Genomic DNA, 16,375 nt, shown 5'->3' with positions numbered 1-16,375 from the left:
TAACTCTCTATCTATCTATCTATCTATCTATCTATCTATTTATCTATCTATCTATCTATCTATCTATCTATCTATCTATCTATCTATCTATCTATCTATCTATATATCTATCTATCTATTTATCTATCTATCTATCTATCTATCTATCTATCTATCTATCTATCTATCTAACTATATATCTATCTATCTATCTATCTATCTATCTATCTATCTATCAATCTATCTATCTATCTATCAATGTAGCATTTAACACACGACCTTTCTCAATCTACCTTGTTAATCACATTAATTATCCAATACCAAGTATTTCCGTCTAACCGCATCTATGATCTATATATAAATTTCCTCTCGATCACTCATTCCATCAAACAAAACTTACACTCAATTCCTTCTCAACTCCCTCATTAACAAAATAAAAAAACCCCACCTAACCAGCTCTCCATTTCTCAATGGCACTACTATATATCTGGTAGTAATAGTTTCATCCCCCATTCATATCTCGCTCACTCAATCTCTCATGCTCTCTCTTTCTCTCACTCACTCACTCACTCTCTCACTCACACACAATCACTCACCCACGAGTATCGACCAATAGCCATGTAAGGACAACTTTCCACGCTTCATTTCAAATCATCAAACTTGTGAAAAACGCCAGTTTCGTCCTGACAATTGGCCTGCCTTTCACGTCATCTAATATTACTATTTGTCTGTTCTTTCAGCTTTCATTCAATCCATTTTGGGTGTTAGGACATTGGAATCCGGAAAAAGACTTTCAGAACTTTTTACTATCTTTCTTTACCGTAGCCTACGAATAATGAGATTGTATATTTGTTAATCTTGTTACGACTACCTAATACGGTTGCGGATTCTATGATGAAATATTATGTGAGTGATTGGAATTACGGATGGGATTAAAATATTTAAATACATATTAGGTAAGTATTCTATTTCACATTTTAATATTAGATATTTTTCTTCTTACTTCATTTCTAAATTATGAAATGAATTCAATATTTTTTGTGTATTCGCCTTACACCGACGTTTGCTGATTGCATTGTCTTGAATGGAAATTATGGATACTTTTAAACGACGTATTCTTATCTTTTTTTTAATTTTAACTTTTCATCTGCTGGATTTTCTGGCTTATCAATTAAAATGTGTTCTTTTGATAAAATGCAAACATGTGTTCTTCATTGTCATGAGCACACATTCTCTGGCGTCACCTGTATCTAACTACTCGGCTACGTTGTCTTGTGGTATGACACTCGCTTTCGGATCAGAAGGTCCTGGTTTCGAGCCTCGCTCGGCGCATAGTTGAGTCCTTGGAAACCGTTCTTTACTCACATGCACACAGGTGTAAAATGTATTATCGCCTAACAGGCGTCATATCTCGTTCTACATGTTACGTGTTGCTGTTGATCAGGAACCTCTTGTAAAGCGCTGAGGACGTTAAGATGATATTGCGCAATAAAGCTCGAGTTTTTTTTTAATTTGACAATTCAAATAGTAAATTTAACTCTCTCCTAACAGGCGTCATGCCTTGTTTTACATGTTACGTATAGCTGTTGGTAAGGGACCCTTTGTAAAATGCTTTGAGCGTGTTTAGTGAATATTGCGCTATATAAAAGCTCAATCTCCAGTTTTAAAAAAATGTAAATTCAGTGAGAGTAATTTTGGCAACGGATCAAATGATTGAAAACTCTTCCTTATGGATTTATATAATATATTCTTGCATCCGGTTTTGCTGCCTTCAAATCAGCGATATCTATGACTGCCTAGCTTCAGATATAAAACAAAACGCTCTATATCAATGTTGTGTGGTTTTTCATTTTCTTACACCGATACTGTGAAAGTGACACACCTCCCTTTGTTTCGAAATGTGAAGCCGACGTGTACTTATTTGCAGGTCTGCTAACCCAAATTGTTATGGGCTCATTGTTGTAATGGACAGATATACCCTCACATTGAAGTAAAGTATTGTCCATTACAATGACTTAAAATCAAGCCCATAATTACGTTTAGTTATCAGACCTCAGCAAATAATATTATGGCCACGTCGGTTGATGTCTTTTCAAATTATTGGCTATCAAGTAGAAACGACTGTCAAATGACAACATTTGAGTGTGAAAATATTTATAAAAAATAACCGGTTCCCCCTTCTCCCCTCCCCACAAAGATCAAAGTCTTTATATTATAATGTTAGTAATTAATTAGATTTAAAATAACATTTAAAGTCATACATATGTGACTCATCGCCTCAAAGCGGTATTGCATCGAAGTTATTTAGATTCTAAAAATAGAACTTTTACTTTAAAATACGAGACTTGAGGAGGGGGTCCCGATAGATCAGTTGGCAGAGCACTCGCTTCACACTTAAAGGGACCGTGATCGAGACTTTTTTTCTGACACCCCCCCCCCCGCCCCATCCCTCCCTGTCCACCCAGCAGTGAATGGGTAGCTGAGTCTGTTAGATTTGGCGGAAAGTACTTCGCGATAGACTAGCGTCCTATCCAAAGGATAGCAGCAATTCCTATTGTCCGTTTCACGCTATAGAAACTCCGGCTCCATGGGCCGAATGGCTCTGAAGGACGAGACATGATTTAGATTTTTGTTGTTTTATTAGGAGTATAGATATCTGTTTCTAAAATGCTAGTTTCTCAATTTTTATCAATCTGATTATCTTGATTTTAAATTCTCTTTTAATCAAGAAAAAATGTAAGAAAGCTTTTCCTCTAATTGATCAGGAGAATATGAATCTTACTATTCGAGTTGTGAGATGTATGTGACGCCAAAGAATGTGTGCGTATCTAAGATGTGTTGTATATTTGGTTAAATGATAAGATTAGATGTTAAGTTTTTGAGAACTTTAAGTAAAACGAATCAGGTAAAACCCTGGCAATCACGAAGATACCCCTCTCCAAGTGATGTTATTTGCTTATTGTTGAGGATTGACGTGCACATATATGTAGGTCTGATAACTGAACGCAATTAAGGGCTCGTTTTAATATTGTTGTAATGTGCGGCTATGTGGTCTTGTGGTATGACACTGGCTTTCGGATCGGAAGATCCTGGGTTCGAGCCTCGTGCTCGGCGCATAGTTGAGTCCTTGGATAAGGCTCTTTACTCACATTCTCTCACCGTACTCAGGTACGGCCGTTAACAGCGTGTCTTTGTCCGAAAAATTGTAATATCGCCTAACAGGCGTCATGTCCCGTTCTACATGTTAAATGTTGCTGTTGACCAGGGACCCTTTGTAAAGCTCTTTGAGCACATTTAGTGGATATTGCGCTACATAAAGCTCAATTTAATTTTTTTTTAATATTCTGTTTTGGTTTGAGAGTATTTCCATTACAACAAATGAGCCCATAACAATTTCGGTTATCTGACCTGCAAATTAGTACACGTCGTCTGGGAACCTAAAGAGAATCGGCTCTCGTGTATTTTAGAAGTTCGATTTATTCTAGTCTGTAACAACATCAAAAAGCAACAACAACAACAACAACAACAACAACAGCAACAACAACAACAACAACAACAAAAACAACAACAAAATATAATAAAAACAAAAACAAAAAACAAAAACAGAACGACGATGACGACAACATCATCATAACAATACATAACAAACCATAACTCGGTCAATATCATAATATCATTAATTGTATGGGCGCAGCTGGTCTGTCGGATTAAAAGATTGCAAGGCTTTAAAGTGTAGGGAAAGAAGATGAGAGGAGAGAAAGAAAGAAAGAAAGAAAGAAAGAGAGAGAGAGAAAGAAAGAGGGATAGATAGATAGAGAGATAGATAGATAGATGGATAGAGAGAAAGAGAGAGAGAGAGAGAGCGAGAGAGAGAGAGAGAGAGAGAGAGAGAGAATATGAGTGTATATGAGAGAGAAAGTGTGTTGTGTGCGTGTGAATGTGTTCGTGTGTTCGTTTGTGAGAGAGACAGAGAAATGTATGTGTATGAAAAAAGAGAAACTGTGTGTCTATGTGTGTGTTTTAGAGATAGAGAGGGGGGAGAGAAAGAGAGTGAGAGAGAGAGAAAAACAAAGAGAAAGAGAGAAAAAGAGAAAGAAAGAAAGAGAGATGAGAGAGAGAGAGAGAGAGAGAGAGAGAGAGAGAGAGAGAGGTTAAACAAAATTGTGGTTTTTAGTATCATCTATTTTTATTCCATAAATTATAGGTTGTTGTCCCCTGTGGCACAGTCAATGATCTCAGATTCTTTCTCTTGTTTGTCTTTTTGATATTTTTGGTATTCTTAAATGTCTTAAAAGAAGTCTGCCTAGAATAGCTCGACAGATGGGACACGGAAAAAGTTAGAAATGGTAATAACGACGACGACGACGATGCTGATGATGTTGATGATAATGATGATGACGATGATGATGATGATGATGATGATGATGATGATAATGATGATGATGATATTTATACTTTTAACAAAAAACTACGACAACAATAACAATAATTAAAATAATAATAATGATAATAATAATAATAATAATAATAATAATAATAATAATAATAACAACAATAATAATAATAATAATAATAATAATAATAATAATAATAATAATAATAATAATAATAATAATAATACCTATAGTGATGAAAATAGATGATGATGATGATGATGATGATGATGATGATGATGATGATGATGATGATGATGATGATGATGATGATGCTGATGATGACGATGATGATGATGATAAAAAAAACATAATGAAAACATAAATACACTACTAAAAAAACAGATCGACCAATTCTCTGCCGTTGATCAATTATTTAAGTAATGTATTTATGTTATTGTGTTGTTGTTATTGTGTTTTTGTTGTTGTTGTTGTTGTTGTTGGCTGAAGAAGGGTTTTGAGACCGAAACGTATCGTGTTTATTTGATATTTTGTTCTTTTTTGAATCAGGTATCTTCATTTTTATGTATTACTTTTTACAGTCCACGGGCTCTAGCAGCTTAGTATTACTCAGATTACACATTACAATCACACTTAAAATGAACAATTTAAAAGGAAAGAGTAAGGAACAATTTTAGGAGATATCGTTCAAGGTTCTTTTTGAATGTCATTTCTGACGTAAAAACTTACCAACGCACCCAAAAGGCTTCATTCTCATTATAAGGTTCTTGAGTTTGACATTTCAAGCAAGTTCCCATGCCCCGCGCGACCTTTTAAATTTCAAACGCAGGAGCTCAAAAATCAATGTAAAAAAAGGAGGCCTTCAGAACTGTTAGGCCCATGAAACCGGAGCTTATCCTGGTTTCTATAGCGTGCAACGGACAATAGCAAATGCTTGCTACCCTCTGGATAGGACGCTAGTCTATCGCAAAATACTTTCCGCCAGATCTAACAGACCCAGCGAACCAATCACAGCTGGGTGGACAAAAGGGTCAGACAAAAATCTCGATTGCATCTGGGATCGATCTCGGTCCCTTTGATCATGAAGCGAGTAGTCTACCAACTGAGCTACCGGTACCCCCTGCCCTTCCAATGACCTCATTTATATTATTTCCTATCAAAATATATTCTTATATATATATATATATATATATATATATATATATATATATATATATATATATATATACATATATATACATACATACAGACACATATATATATATATATATATACATACACACACCACACACACCACATATATATATATATATATATATATATATATATATATATATATATATATATATATACATATACATATTGCAATTAGTGGGGTCTCGAATTTAAAGATAATGTAGAATAAAAATTAAAATTCCCTTTATTCGTCCCATAGGGGACATTTTTCTCGAAGGTCAATTCCAAGGGAAGACTGCCTGGAATAACCCAGGCAGCAGCGCAGTGTAGCGCCTCAAATTGAGCTAGGGCGAGGTGACTTGCTCGAGGCCACACAGCACAGCGGCAGGTGATGAACCTCGCGGGTACGGTGCAAAGACCCCACCGCTGAGCCACGCTGACCCATCTGATATTGTGAATTTCATCATGGTCAGGATACCCTTACGCATCTAAATTTATTCGTAGTAAAACTGGAAGCGTGCCTTAGAAAAAGCAAACAATTCTAGAATTTGCGAAGGATATAAGGAATGACTCATATTATTTCTGCCATTATGTTGTGAAATCGGGTTTTTTCCAAAATCAAAGAGCTTTGATAATAATTTTTTTCATACCCAGCACAGATGGTAATATTATAAAACTTCCACTCTAAAAAATATCCCAAGTATTTATAATTTTGGACTGAAAACTCGTCCTCCAATTATCGATCGATTAAAATGACCCGTATTATCTTGGCATAAACTCTCAAACCTGGGAATTCGGTTAGAATAAATTTCTCAACTCATGTCTGTACAAGGATTTTTTAAAGTTTGATATTTTGTCAGTAGACATTTTTTTAAAAATCAACAAATCCATTCAGAATTGAATTGTTTTAGAATGAAATTTAATTCAGAGTTAAACTCGGGGTAATTAAGATGGTCTTAATTGAAAGCTCTCAATATTATACTCTATTGTGCGGCTATGTGGTCTTGTGGTATGACAATCGCTTTCGAAACGGAGGGTCCTGGGTACGAGCCTCGCTCGGCGCATAGTTGAGTCCTTGGAAGAGACTCTTTACTTACATCTCTAATCGTACTCAGGTGTAAAATGAGTACCTCAGTCAGAAAAAATTGTAAAATCGCCTAACAGACGTCATGTCTCTTTCTACATGTTACGTGTTCTTGTCGGTCAGGGACCCTTTGTAAAGCGCTTTGAGCGCATTTAGTGGATATTGCTCTATATAAAAGCTCTATCTTAAAAAGTTTTTTTTATTCGCTTTTTTATGCTTTCTTTCAAATAGTCATCCTTCTCCTCCCTTCGTCTCCTATCATCCTCAAAGAACTTCCATCCAGAAGCCTTTCTGGAGATTGATATGTACTTAGTTTGAACTCTTTCTTTCCTTATGTAGTCCGGTCTCTGCGGTCGACGATGTAAGTTGGTACAATATCCGTATACTTGAACTGAATGACTTTAGAGGTTAATTCGGTTTTAATTCGGAACAAGAATAAATTACATATGGACGAATCTGATCTAGGGGTAATTCAATGCTTATGCCTTCTTGCAAATCATCGGCAAAGAACGGGGTTGTCAGGTGAATCTGGCAAAAAAAAAGAAGCTAAACAAATCTTAGAAAAATGCCATATTATGGTCTGAATAATTGCCGAATGTTCCAGGCATAATTTTGTCCTGGTTAAAATGCCCATTAAACTAGAAATACATCTTCATTTGTTTATTCCTTTGCAATGATTAAGGGTAGCCTATCTAGATGTTTTTATGAAAACGCACTTTTTTATCATGGTGGAAATGAATATAGACCGTCTAGATATTAGTATGTGTAATTTGTGTTCATTTGTTTTATCATACAAGTGTATGATTTGAATGATTTGAGGAAAATGCCAATAAATAACAGAATGCCAAATCCAATTTTCCCCATACCGAAATGTGTGTCAAAAACACCATAATATTTGTTTTGGTATTTTACGGTCAAAACTCCAAATTGGCAACACTACTCGATCAGTAACTTTCATGACCCAGAAATAATTACTTTGAAATATTTGTGTACCAGCAGCAGAATCTTCGTGCTTGTTTTAGAGGATTTTACAACACTTCACGATTACTTCAGTGCCAGCGAAGATGGAAGATGCCGAGATAGTCAAAAGACTGTAATCTCCATTTACAAGTACTTAAGACAAAATAAGACAAATACGGGTAAATATCACACAACAGAGGCATAGATTCTAGTCATCAACATGAGTTTTCGCTTATTTTCTCCTTCCTAAAAGGCCTCCATTTTTTTGAAACACACTTGTCTTTTATCCCCTCTCTAAAGGCTCCTCTCTTTATATTCTTTGTCTTATTCAAATTTCCGAAATAATTTTCTAATTCAATCTTTGAAGGAACAATCTCAATTTGTTTGATGGAAAGGACTGACGTGCACTTATTTGCAGGTCTGATAACCAATTCCTTATGATCTCATTGTTGTAATGGAAATCTAAAAAAAAATGGCGCAAAATATTGTCCATTACTACAATGTTAAACAAGCCCCATAAGTGGGTTCGAATGTCAGACCTGCATATATGTACACGTCGGAAAGGACCTATCAATAGCTACAAATAAGTCATCGGCCCGATATAGCTTTCGATACGATGCATTTAAAAAAGGCACACGTTCTCTAAAGACTTGCTATCCGAATAATGCTGGATGAGTAATGAGCCTGACAAAGGCATTACAAGATATACCCAATGCGAATTATTGGGTCAAGATAGCTCAGTTGGTAGAGCATTCACTTCGCACGTAAAGTGACGGATTTCCAGGGTGAAGTCGAGATTTTATCTGAACCCTTCCTTCTATCAGTTTAGCAGTGATTGGATAGCTGGGTCGGTTTGCACGTGAGAGAATGTCAGTAAAGAGCCTTTTCCAAGGACTCAACTATGCGCCAAGTGAGGCTCGAACCCAGGGCATTCCTATCCGAAAGCAAGTGTCATACCACAAAACCACATAGCCAGACACCTTGCTTACAGAGCTATCCCGTTATCTCGCATCCTCCCCTCCCCATTCCCACCCCTCTGTCTTGAGCGGGTTTTTGTTTTGGAGCTTTAAAGAAAATCGCAATGTCCGTTAAACATGTTCAAAGCGCTTACAAGGGGTCACAATTAACGCAACGCTTAATATGTGGGTTGAGACATGACTGACGCCTGATATTACAATATTATCCGTTATCTCATTTACACTTGAATACGGTGGAGGAGAATGTGAGTAATGATCCTTTTCTCAAATTTGCGTCGCTCAGAGTAGGACTCGAACCCATGAACTTCTGATCCGAAGGCGAGTATCATACCACAAGACAACGTAGCCGCATTTAAGATTATACAAACACTCTTTGATTGTTTACATTTGTCTATTTACTGTAAATCCCCGTCTCATGTTCATCCAGTTAATATTTGAAGGACGAGTATTATGGTCAAATATTTAAATACCCATCTTTCGAGAGTACGGCAATTAATTGGTTAAACCCCTACGATGCGATGTCAACCCACACGGGAATACAGGGGATGGGACGTTCGTAATAATGGGGAATATAGAATAAGCCATAACAATTCTCTGGAGGCGGAGATTATGGCATTGGGTGGGCCGATTGATTCTTGGGTTATTATTATTATTATTATTATTATTATTATTATTATTATTATTATTATTATTATTATATATTATTATTAATGATAATAATAATAATAATATATGATATATAATATATAATATAATAATAATAATAATAATAATAATAATAATAATAATAATAATAATAATAATAATAATAATAATCATGATGATGATTGATATAAAATAATAAATAATAATAATAATAATAATAATAATAATAATTATTAATAATAATAATAATAATATATAATAATAATAATAATATATAATAATAATTATTATTATTATTATTATCATTATTATTATTATTATCATTATTATTATTATTATCATTATTATTTATTTTTATTTTTTTTCTTTGCTTTGTCACAATACATTTGGTGCTCGAGTTTTCATTACTTTATGTTGGCTTCATCCTGAAAATGTCAACCATCAGATTCCTCTCTTAAAACAATCCATTGAGCTGTTGTGTGGGTTACCGAGCATCGGGTTTCTGATGGGCCGAATTCGTATTTGATTTGTCTTTCTGAATTCCAATTATATATTATATATATAATAACACACATAATCTATAGCTGTCCGTTTAACGAATGTGATGATAAGTCGATCAACTCAAAATTTATGACTAAAGAGTTAAACAAAATTTGAAGTCAATTTCTGTTATAGAAATACATTTTTTGTGACTTTGTTAGAAAACTCTAGGGAGCTTTTTAGCTGGACACTGAGAGATATTTTTGGATTTAATTTCTTATAAATTTCGCTCACTTATCGTAGGCTTCTTTCCCAATGTTAAGAGCTGAAAATGGTTGATATAGATTTTAAAAGAAATTGATTCTATATTTTTTTTAAGGATAGGAACCACTTCTTGTATAGATTCAATGCAAGTACTCCCACCTCATTATCATACTCGCTAACCGGAAGGTTGACACACAACCCACGTGCTAAAGATGATGCTTTCGATGGGATTTGACCCAAACAATCAATCTCATAATACACGGAAACCATCTTCATGTCAATAATTGTGAACACCATGCAAAATGTGGTGACGATTGGACCAATGGTTTTGGAGCCTCGGTGTTGCAAAAATCCATTTGCCAAAAATATATAATAAGATACTTTAATTGGGTCCAAAGTTTGAAAGTTTTTGACAAGATATAATATATCCTTTTAATAGATCGATATTTGAGGGGAGGGTTTTCTGTCCAAAATTTGAGTACGTGTTATTACTTCAGAGGAAAGAATAGTTATCTCTAATAGACTGCTCATATACATTTTAGTCGTGGAGGGTTATAAATATTGAATTTTTAAAAAGTGATCCAGTCAATGGAATGTCCAGTTTATGCAGTCCAACGTATAGCAATAAGAAATAAAGCTTTAATTGTTGCTACCATATCGAATAATCCTAAGCTTTGATTATGTTGGTGGTCATAGGTCGGAATTTAGCCCGAAACGTCCAATTTTGTTTGTTTTTGAGTTTTAAGGAGCTGTTATAAATAATTGTTTATGTCATGTTCTGGGGTTGTTTTATTATTGTTTATTTTTATTTTGGCTCATAACCCAAAAATGTCACGAGCAGTCTGGCTAATTTGAATGTGAAATGAGTTTCAAGACACACTTGCTGGCGCTCAACTAGCAGCTCAACTAATTCCGTCCCAGGCAGACTCGGAATTGACAACAATAGATTTGATACCATGACAAACAATGGCCGTAAAAAACAACCCAACCATTTTTCAATGTGGCTAGAAATATTTTATTTCATTTATGAATATATAAAAGACAGAATTCAACCTAAGATTTCTTTGAAGGGAGAGAGAGAGAGAGAGAGAGAGAGAGAGAGAGAGAGAGAGAGAGAGAGAGAGAGAACTTTCAAAATGATCAAAGTGAAAACCCCGAGACTGACATGACAGGCACAGGCACACGATGAAGATTTTCACAATACAATGACATGGTGATTAGAGAAATACAAGCGAATATTACTCATAAAAAATCAGCTTTCACTGACCGAAGAGCAGTGACAAACAAACCTGCGTTTATCATAGTTGGAAGTCAAAACCCAAACTTTACCAAAAGGTCTCAAACCTGTGACTTCTTTGAAGAGATGAGAGAGAGAGAGAGAGAGAGAGAGAGAGAGAGAGAGAGAGAGAGAGAGTCTAAAATAGCTTTTAAAATTATAAACGTGAAAACAAAAAGAGCGTCGGACATTGACACAAGATGAAAATTTGCATATTATGGTGTTTTGCAAAGTTGTTCGTGAAAAACAAGATATTATTATCTTTAAGAAATCAGCTTTCCCTGACTTGTGATCGATTCATTTTTATTTAATTATTGATTCACAACTGAGTCATTATTATGCAATTATCTTGTAACGGGTGCCTCTTGTCATGATGAGTTATTTCAATTAATTTGATTCTTTAAAAAAATTATTTAATTTTATCTTTTTTGTCACCAATATTAAACAGCTTTATTAGATGTTCAAGCTTCTATACTGTAGTACTTAGGAAAGACCCATATTTAAAAATTTGGCCAGAAAACTCGTCCTTCAAATATCGATCGATTTAAATGACCCTCATCTTGGCAAAAACTCTCAAACCTGGGACTTCGCGAAGTCCCAGGTTTGAGAGTTTTTGCCAAGATGAAGATAATTTAAATCGATCGATATTTGAAGGACGAGTTTTCTGGCCAAATTTACAAATAAGTGTTTTTCCAGAGTACGGCGGTGTAGCTATTACTTTCTGATGTTGATATAAATTACTTCGCCAGTCCCAGATTTCATAGTTTTTGCCAAGATGAGGGTCATTTCAATTGATCGATATTTAAAGAACCATTTTTATGGGTACCATTTTAGATACTTTTCTACCCCAAAGTGTGGCAGTAACATGGCTTTGATCAGTGTCATGCCCTTTGATAAAGTCAAGCGATGTTGAGGGTGATCAGTAAGAAAATCACAAAACTCTAGCCCCTGCGTGTTGTCCTTTGGAAATGCTATTATCCTATTGAAAACAGGTGTGAATAAGTAGCTGATAGGAAAGGATGGTATTGTTGCTATGCATTTAGGTAAAATACTCACATACACCAGCCGGATTTAATATACCAACACACAAAACTGTGTAACCTCTAACGTTTTATAGTCTGATTGATATAATTCAGTGAGAACTAATCACTAACAAGCTGTCAAAGAGTTCAATGACGTCAACTTCGTTCCATCTATAAATCCGTGTTCCAAAATCAAAAGAATATATATTCTTTTCCATCCCATTAATCGCTAACAATCTGTTTAGAAATAATAACAAAGAGCTTAGTGACGTCATCTTCATTCCATCTATAAATGGCTGTTCCGAAAACAAAAGAATAAAGATTCTTTTCTATCCCAACGACAACCTACACGAGGGATAAACGTGGGGAATTGAACATACTGAAACAGTAAAAATGCACTATACAAATATATACTTTAATTGTTATTTCAATAAAAAAAAAATATTGCTTAGTTGTTTCAATGATTTTTTTGAATGACTAAACATTTCTGTGTTTTGCCATCGACAGCACGAAAATGACCTTTTCATTACAGTTTGATGTGGAATTTTCTTGGTTGCGAGTGTTTAAAATAGAGCAACACTCAGTATATTCTATCGATGTACTTGATTCAAGAAATAAGCATTGAAATTATGTGAGCTTTGATGACAGAAACAAACGATGATTACAAAACGTGATTCGGATTTCAAACCCGACAATAACGACGATAACAATATTTTTTTTAAAAATGGTAATAGTGATGGCGACGACGACGATGATGATGATGATGAGGTTAATGGTTCGGGTGGTGGCGCGGCGGTGGTTGTAGTGATGATTATGAGTATTCTGATTATAATGATGCCGACGACGACGAAGATTATGATAGTGATGATGATGATGATGATGATGATGATGATGATGATGATGATTATGATGATGATGATTATGATGCTGATGATGATGATGACGATGCTGCTGCTGCTGCTGATGATGATGATGATGATGATGATGATGATGATTATTATGATGATGATGGTGATGATGATGATGATGATGATGATGATGATGATGATGATGATGATGATGCCGATGCTGCTGCTGCTGATAATAATGACATCCAAAACGATTTCAAAACTTTAATAAATAGTCTTAAATTCAAGAATTATTAAAATTTGAAAATAGAAAATGCAGGGAGTAGGGGAAGGGATGTGTTTTTATATTGGCCAACTTTCCCCAACACCCCACCTCCATCCCTTCAACTACATTTTGTTTACATTAGTGTAACTTGTTCTTGAATGTTTCCATAGTTTGGTTTTGTCTGATACTGTCAGTGATCTTTGAAGACATTCATAGACATCTATCTTTCTTTACTGTGGGAGATATCAATATATTTTTGAGAAATCGTCTTACAATGATATCATATCAGGATGAACATAATAATATCACTAAAGATAAATATTTAAGTATGAATATTTATATCGCGCATTTATAAGGCCATTATGTTTCCCGAAGTAGAAACAAAAGCTATAATCACACATTTTTGATCGTTTTAACTTTGAAATAAATATTTGAGCATAACAATATCCACTAAAAATACTCAAATACATAACAATGTCAAATTGAATGTAAGCTCCAATTTAATTAAGAAACCAGATAGAACGGATGTTGTGGGTTTCCCCTTTATCAACAAAACAGGATGAATGAAACACTACAGATGAATGAGATGATGTGGTAGTGGCGTTGTTAAGACGAATAAACAAAACATTGATGGGCAGGAAACGTCCGTTCTATCTTTTTTCGTAATTAAATTGAAGTTTAAATTCAATTTCACATTGTTATTTATTTCTTCGAGCTTCGAGCAGCAACATTTACACTAAAAATACTCAAAGCGCTTTACAAGTGGCCACTTGAACCTGTAAGGCGATATTTCAATTCTTTTTCGAGAGAGACCACTGATGACTGCCAGGTACTCAATTTACACGAGAGCACGGTGAGAGAATGTGAGTTAAGAGCCCATTTTCAAAGGACTCAAATAAATTCTTGCGGAGAGAGAGAGAGAGAGAGAGAGAGAGAGAGAGAGAGAGAGAGAGAGAGAGAGATAGCCGGGATTGAACCCTGGACCTACCAGTCTGAAGACGAGTGCCATACCACAAGACCCCATAAGCACTTAAATCACTTTTTGGCATTTTTGTTCAGCTCCACATTGATCCGTTCTGACCTAATAGGTCAACGTATTCATTGTGACCAGTTACTCAATTTTCATCGTCTAGTCTCTTCAGACAGAATACCAGAGAGTCGAGATGGGTCATATTTCATGTAAATAACTCAAGAGTTTTATCATGTTCGGTAATGTTATGAATATCATCGATTCTTGAATAATGTATTGTTATTTGGATGGGAGATTTCTGTCGTGTTCTGGACCCCCCCCCCCCCCCACGAATTTAACATTGTTCTTTTTCCAGAAAACTGGTCCTTCAAATATTGATCGATTAAAACGATTCCTATCTTGGTCAATAAAAAAACCCAACCCCCCCCCCCCCCCTAAAACAAAATAGAACAAAACAAAAGCAACAAACACCCAAAAAAGAAATTAACAACTCTCGAACTTGGTACACCAATCAAGGCAATGTGCTGGGATTTTTCCTCCAAAGCTCTATGTATTTCTGTCTCCCCTTTTAGCTAGTTCCCGTTTGCTTACATTTACATTGCCATTTTATAACGCAGTGTCAATATTATATGTATCTATAATCTTTTGACTATTCCATTACCGTCTTTTGTACTGGCTGTGATATCGCAAACTGCTCCCCCCCCCCCTTTTTTTTTTAATTAAAAAATAAATTTCTTTAACAAATAACAAAAATAAACAAAAATAAACACAACAAAGCAAATACCAAATAAAAGCCAACCAAGCAAAAACAGACTATTGAAAGAAACAAAAAAAAAAAAACAACCAAACCCCCCCCCCAAAAAAAAAAACAAAAAAAAAAAAAAACAAACAAAGAAAATAAAACACAACAAAGTAAAACGATTGACTATTAATGGACACAGACAAAATGTCTTTTTTACATTTTTGCCAGAAAAAAACGTTTACTTAATATATTGATCGTTAAAACTTGTAAAAAATTCTCAAAGCTAAGAATTCTAAATAAATCTCCGGTTTAAGAATTATTGACGAGTTTGGCGCAAATTTTATTAGAATTATAGTTCAGTAAAGTTTCTCAGGCCATAATGTTAAAAGCCGTTTTGTCAGAGAATGGTTGAGTTAAAGATACCGGCAACAATCGACTCCGGTATTCTGCAGTACTCTGAAAAAATGCGTTTTTACAAATTTTGGCCATAAAACTGGTCCTTAAATAAATATCGATCGATTAAAATGACCTTCAACCTGTCAAATATTCCTAAATCTTGGACTTCACGTGAACTCCCAGGTTTGAGCGTTTTTGACATGATGAGAGTCACTATAATCGATCAATACTTAAAGGACAATTCGTTTTCTAGCCAAAAATTTAAATACGTGTTTGGCTTTTATTTTCAGAGTAAGGCAGTATCTGGCATAGAACTACTCATTAAAATACCACTCGATCGATCATGTCGCTAATAATAATAACAAGCACTTTGGTATCAAAATAACAAACAAGAAAATTCTCCTTCTCTGATTGATTTGACTTTTACTGAGGTTTGACGTGCTAACTACCTCGTGCAGATAATAACAACTTTATAAGCAGTTCCTTAGGCTAAAAAGACGAGATTGCATAGATTGCGTTTCGATTAGAAAAACAAAACAAAACATAAGAATGAATGATATAATGATTCATACACTCTAGTTTTATGGAATTCTGGGCGTGTTCCCAATCGCTTTACCAGCTTGCGAGTGCGAGTTGGGACCAAAGTTCGAATTCCAATAAGCAGGAGTTTAAGAAATCTTTTATTCTATCTATCTAATTTTAATGGAATTTAACGTCTAATTATCTGACTTCACAGATTATTATTGTAAACTTGGTATCATTACGCGTTACTATTTATGGGGAGGGATAGTGGGGTAAAATGGTCTTGTGGTATGACACTCGCCTTCAGATCGGAAGGTCCTGGAATCGAGTACCGCTCTGAGCGGTGCATGGTCGAATCCTTGGAAAAGACTATTT

General features: G+C 34.9%; 1 protein-coding gene across 2 annotated transcripts in view; it reads left to right on the top strand.

Annotated features, from left to right (window-relative positions):
* Nucleotides 1–565: 565 nt before the first annotated feature.
* Nucleotides 566–16,375, top strand: part of LOC144970766 (5-hydroxytryptamine receptor 6-like) — a 118,322-nt gene continuing 102,512 nt past the window's right edge. Inside the window, exon 1 of one of the 2 annotated variants that reach the window (XM_078910764.1) lies at nucleotides 566–935. The gene's annotated coding sequence lies outside the window, so the exon portion shown is untranslated. The remainder of the gene's footprint in view (nucleotides 936–16,375) is intronic. The other variant, XM_078910766.1, reaches the window with a different exon arrangement.

This window comes from Berghia stephanieae, chromosome 4, assembly GCF_034508935.2.
Source record: "Berghia stephanieae isolate SIO BIC M18660-M18661 chromosome 4, UCSD_Bste_1.3, whole genome shotgun sequence".
Classification (NCBI taxonomy): domain Eukaryota; kingdom Metazoa; phylum Mollusca; class Gastropoda; order Nudibranchia; family Aeolidiidae; genus Berghia; species Berghia stephanieae.
The sequence above is the reverse complement of the archived record's forward strand: the minus strand, read 5'-3'. Positions and strand labels throughout refer to the sequence as shown.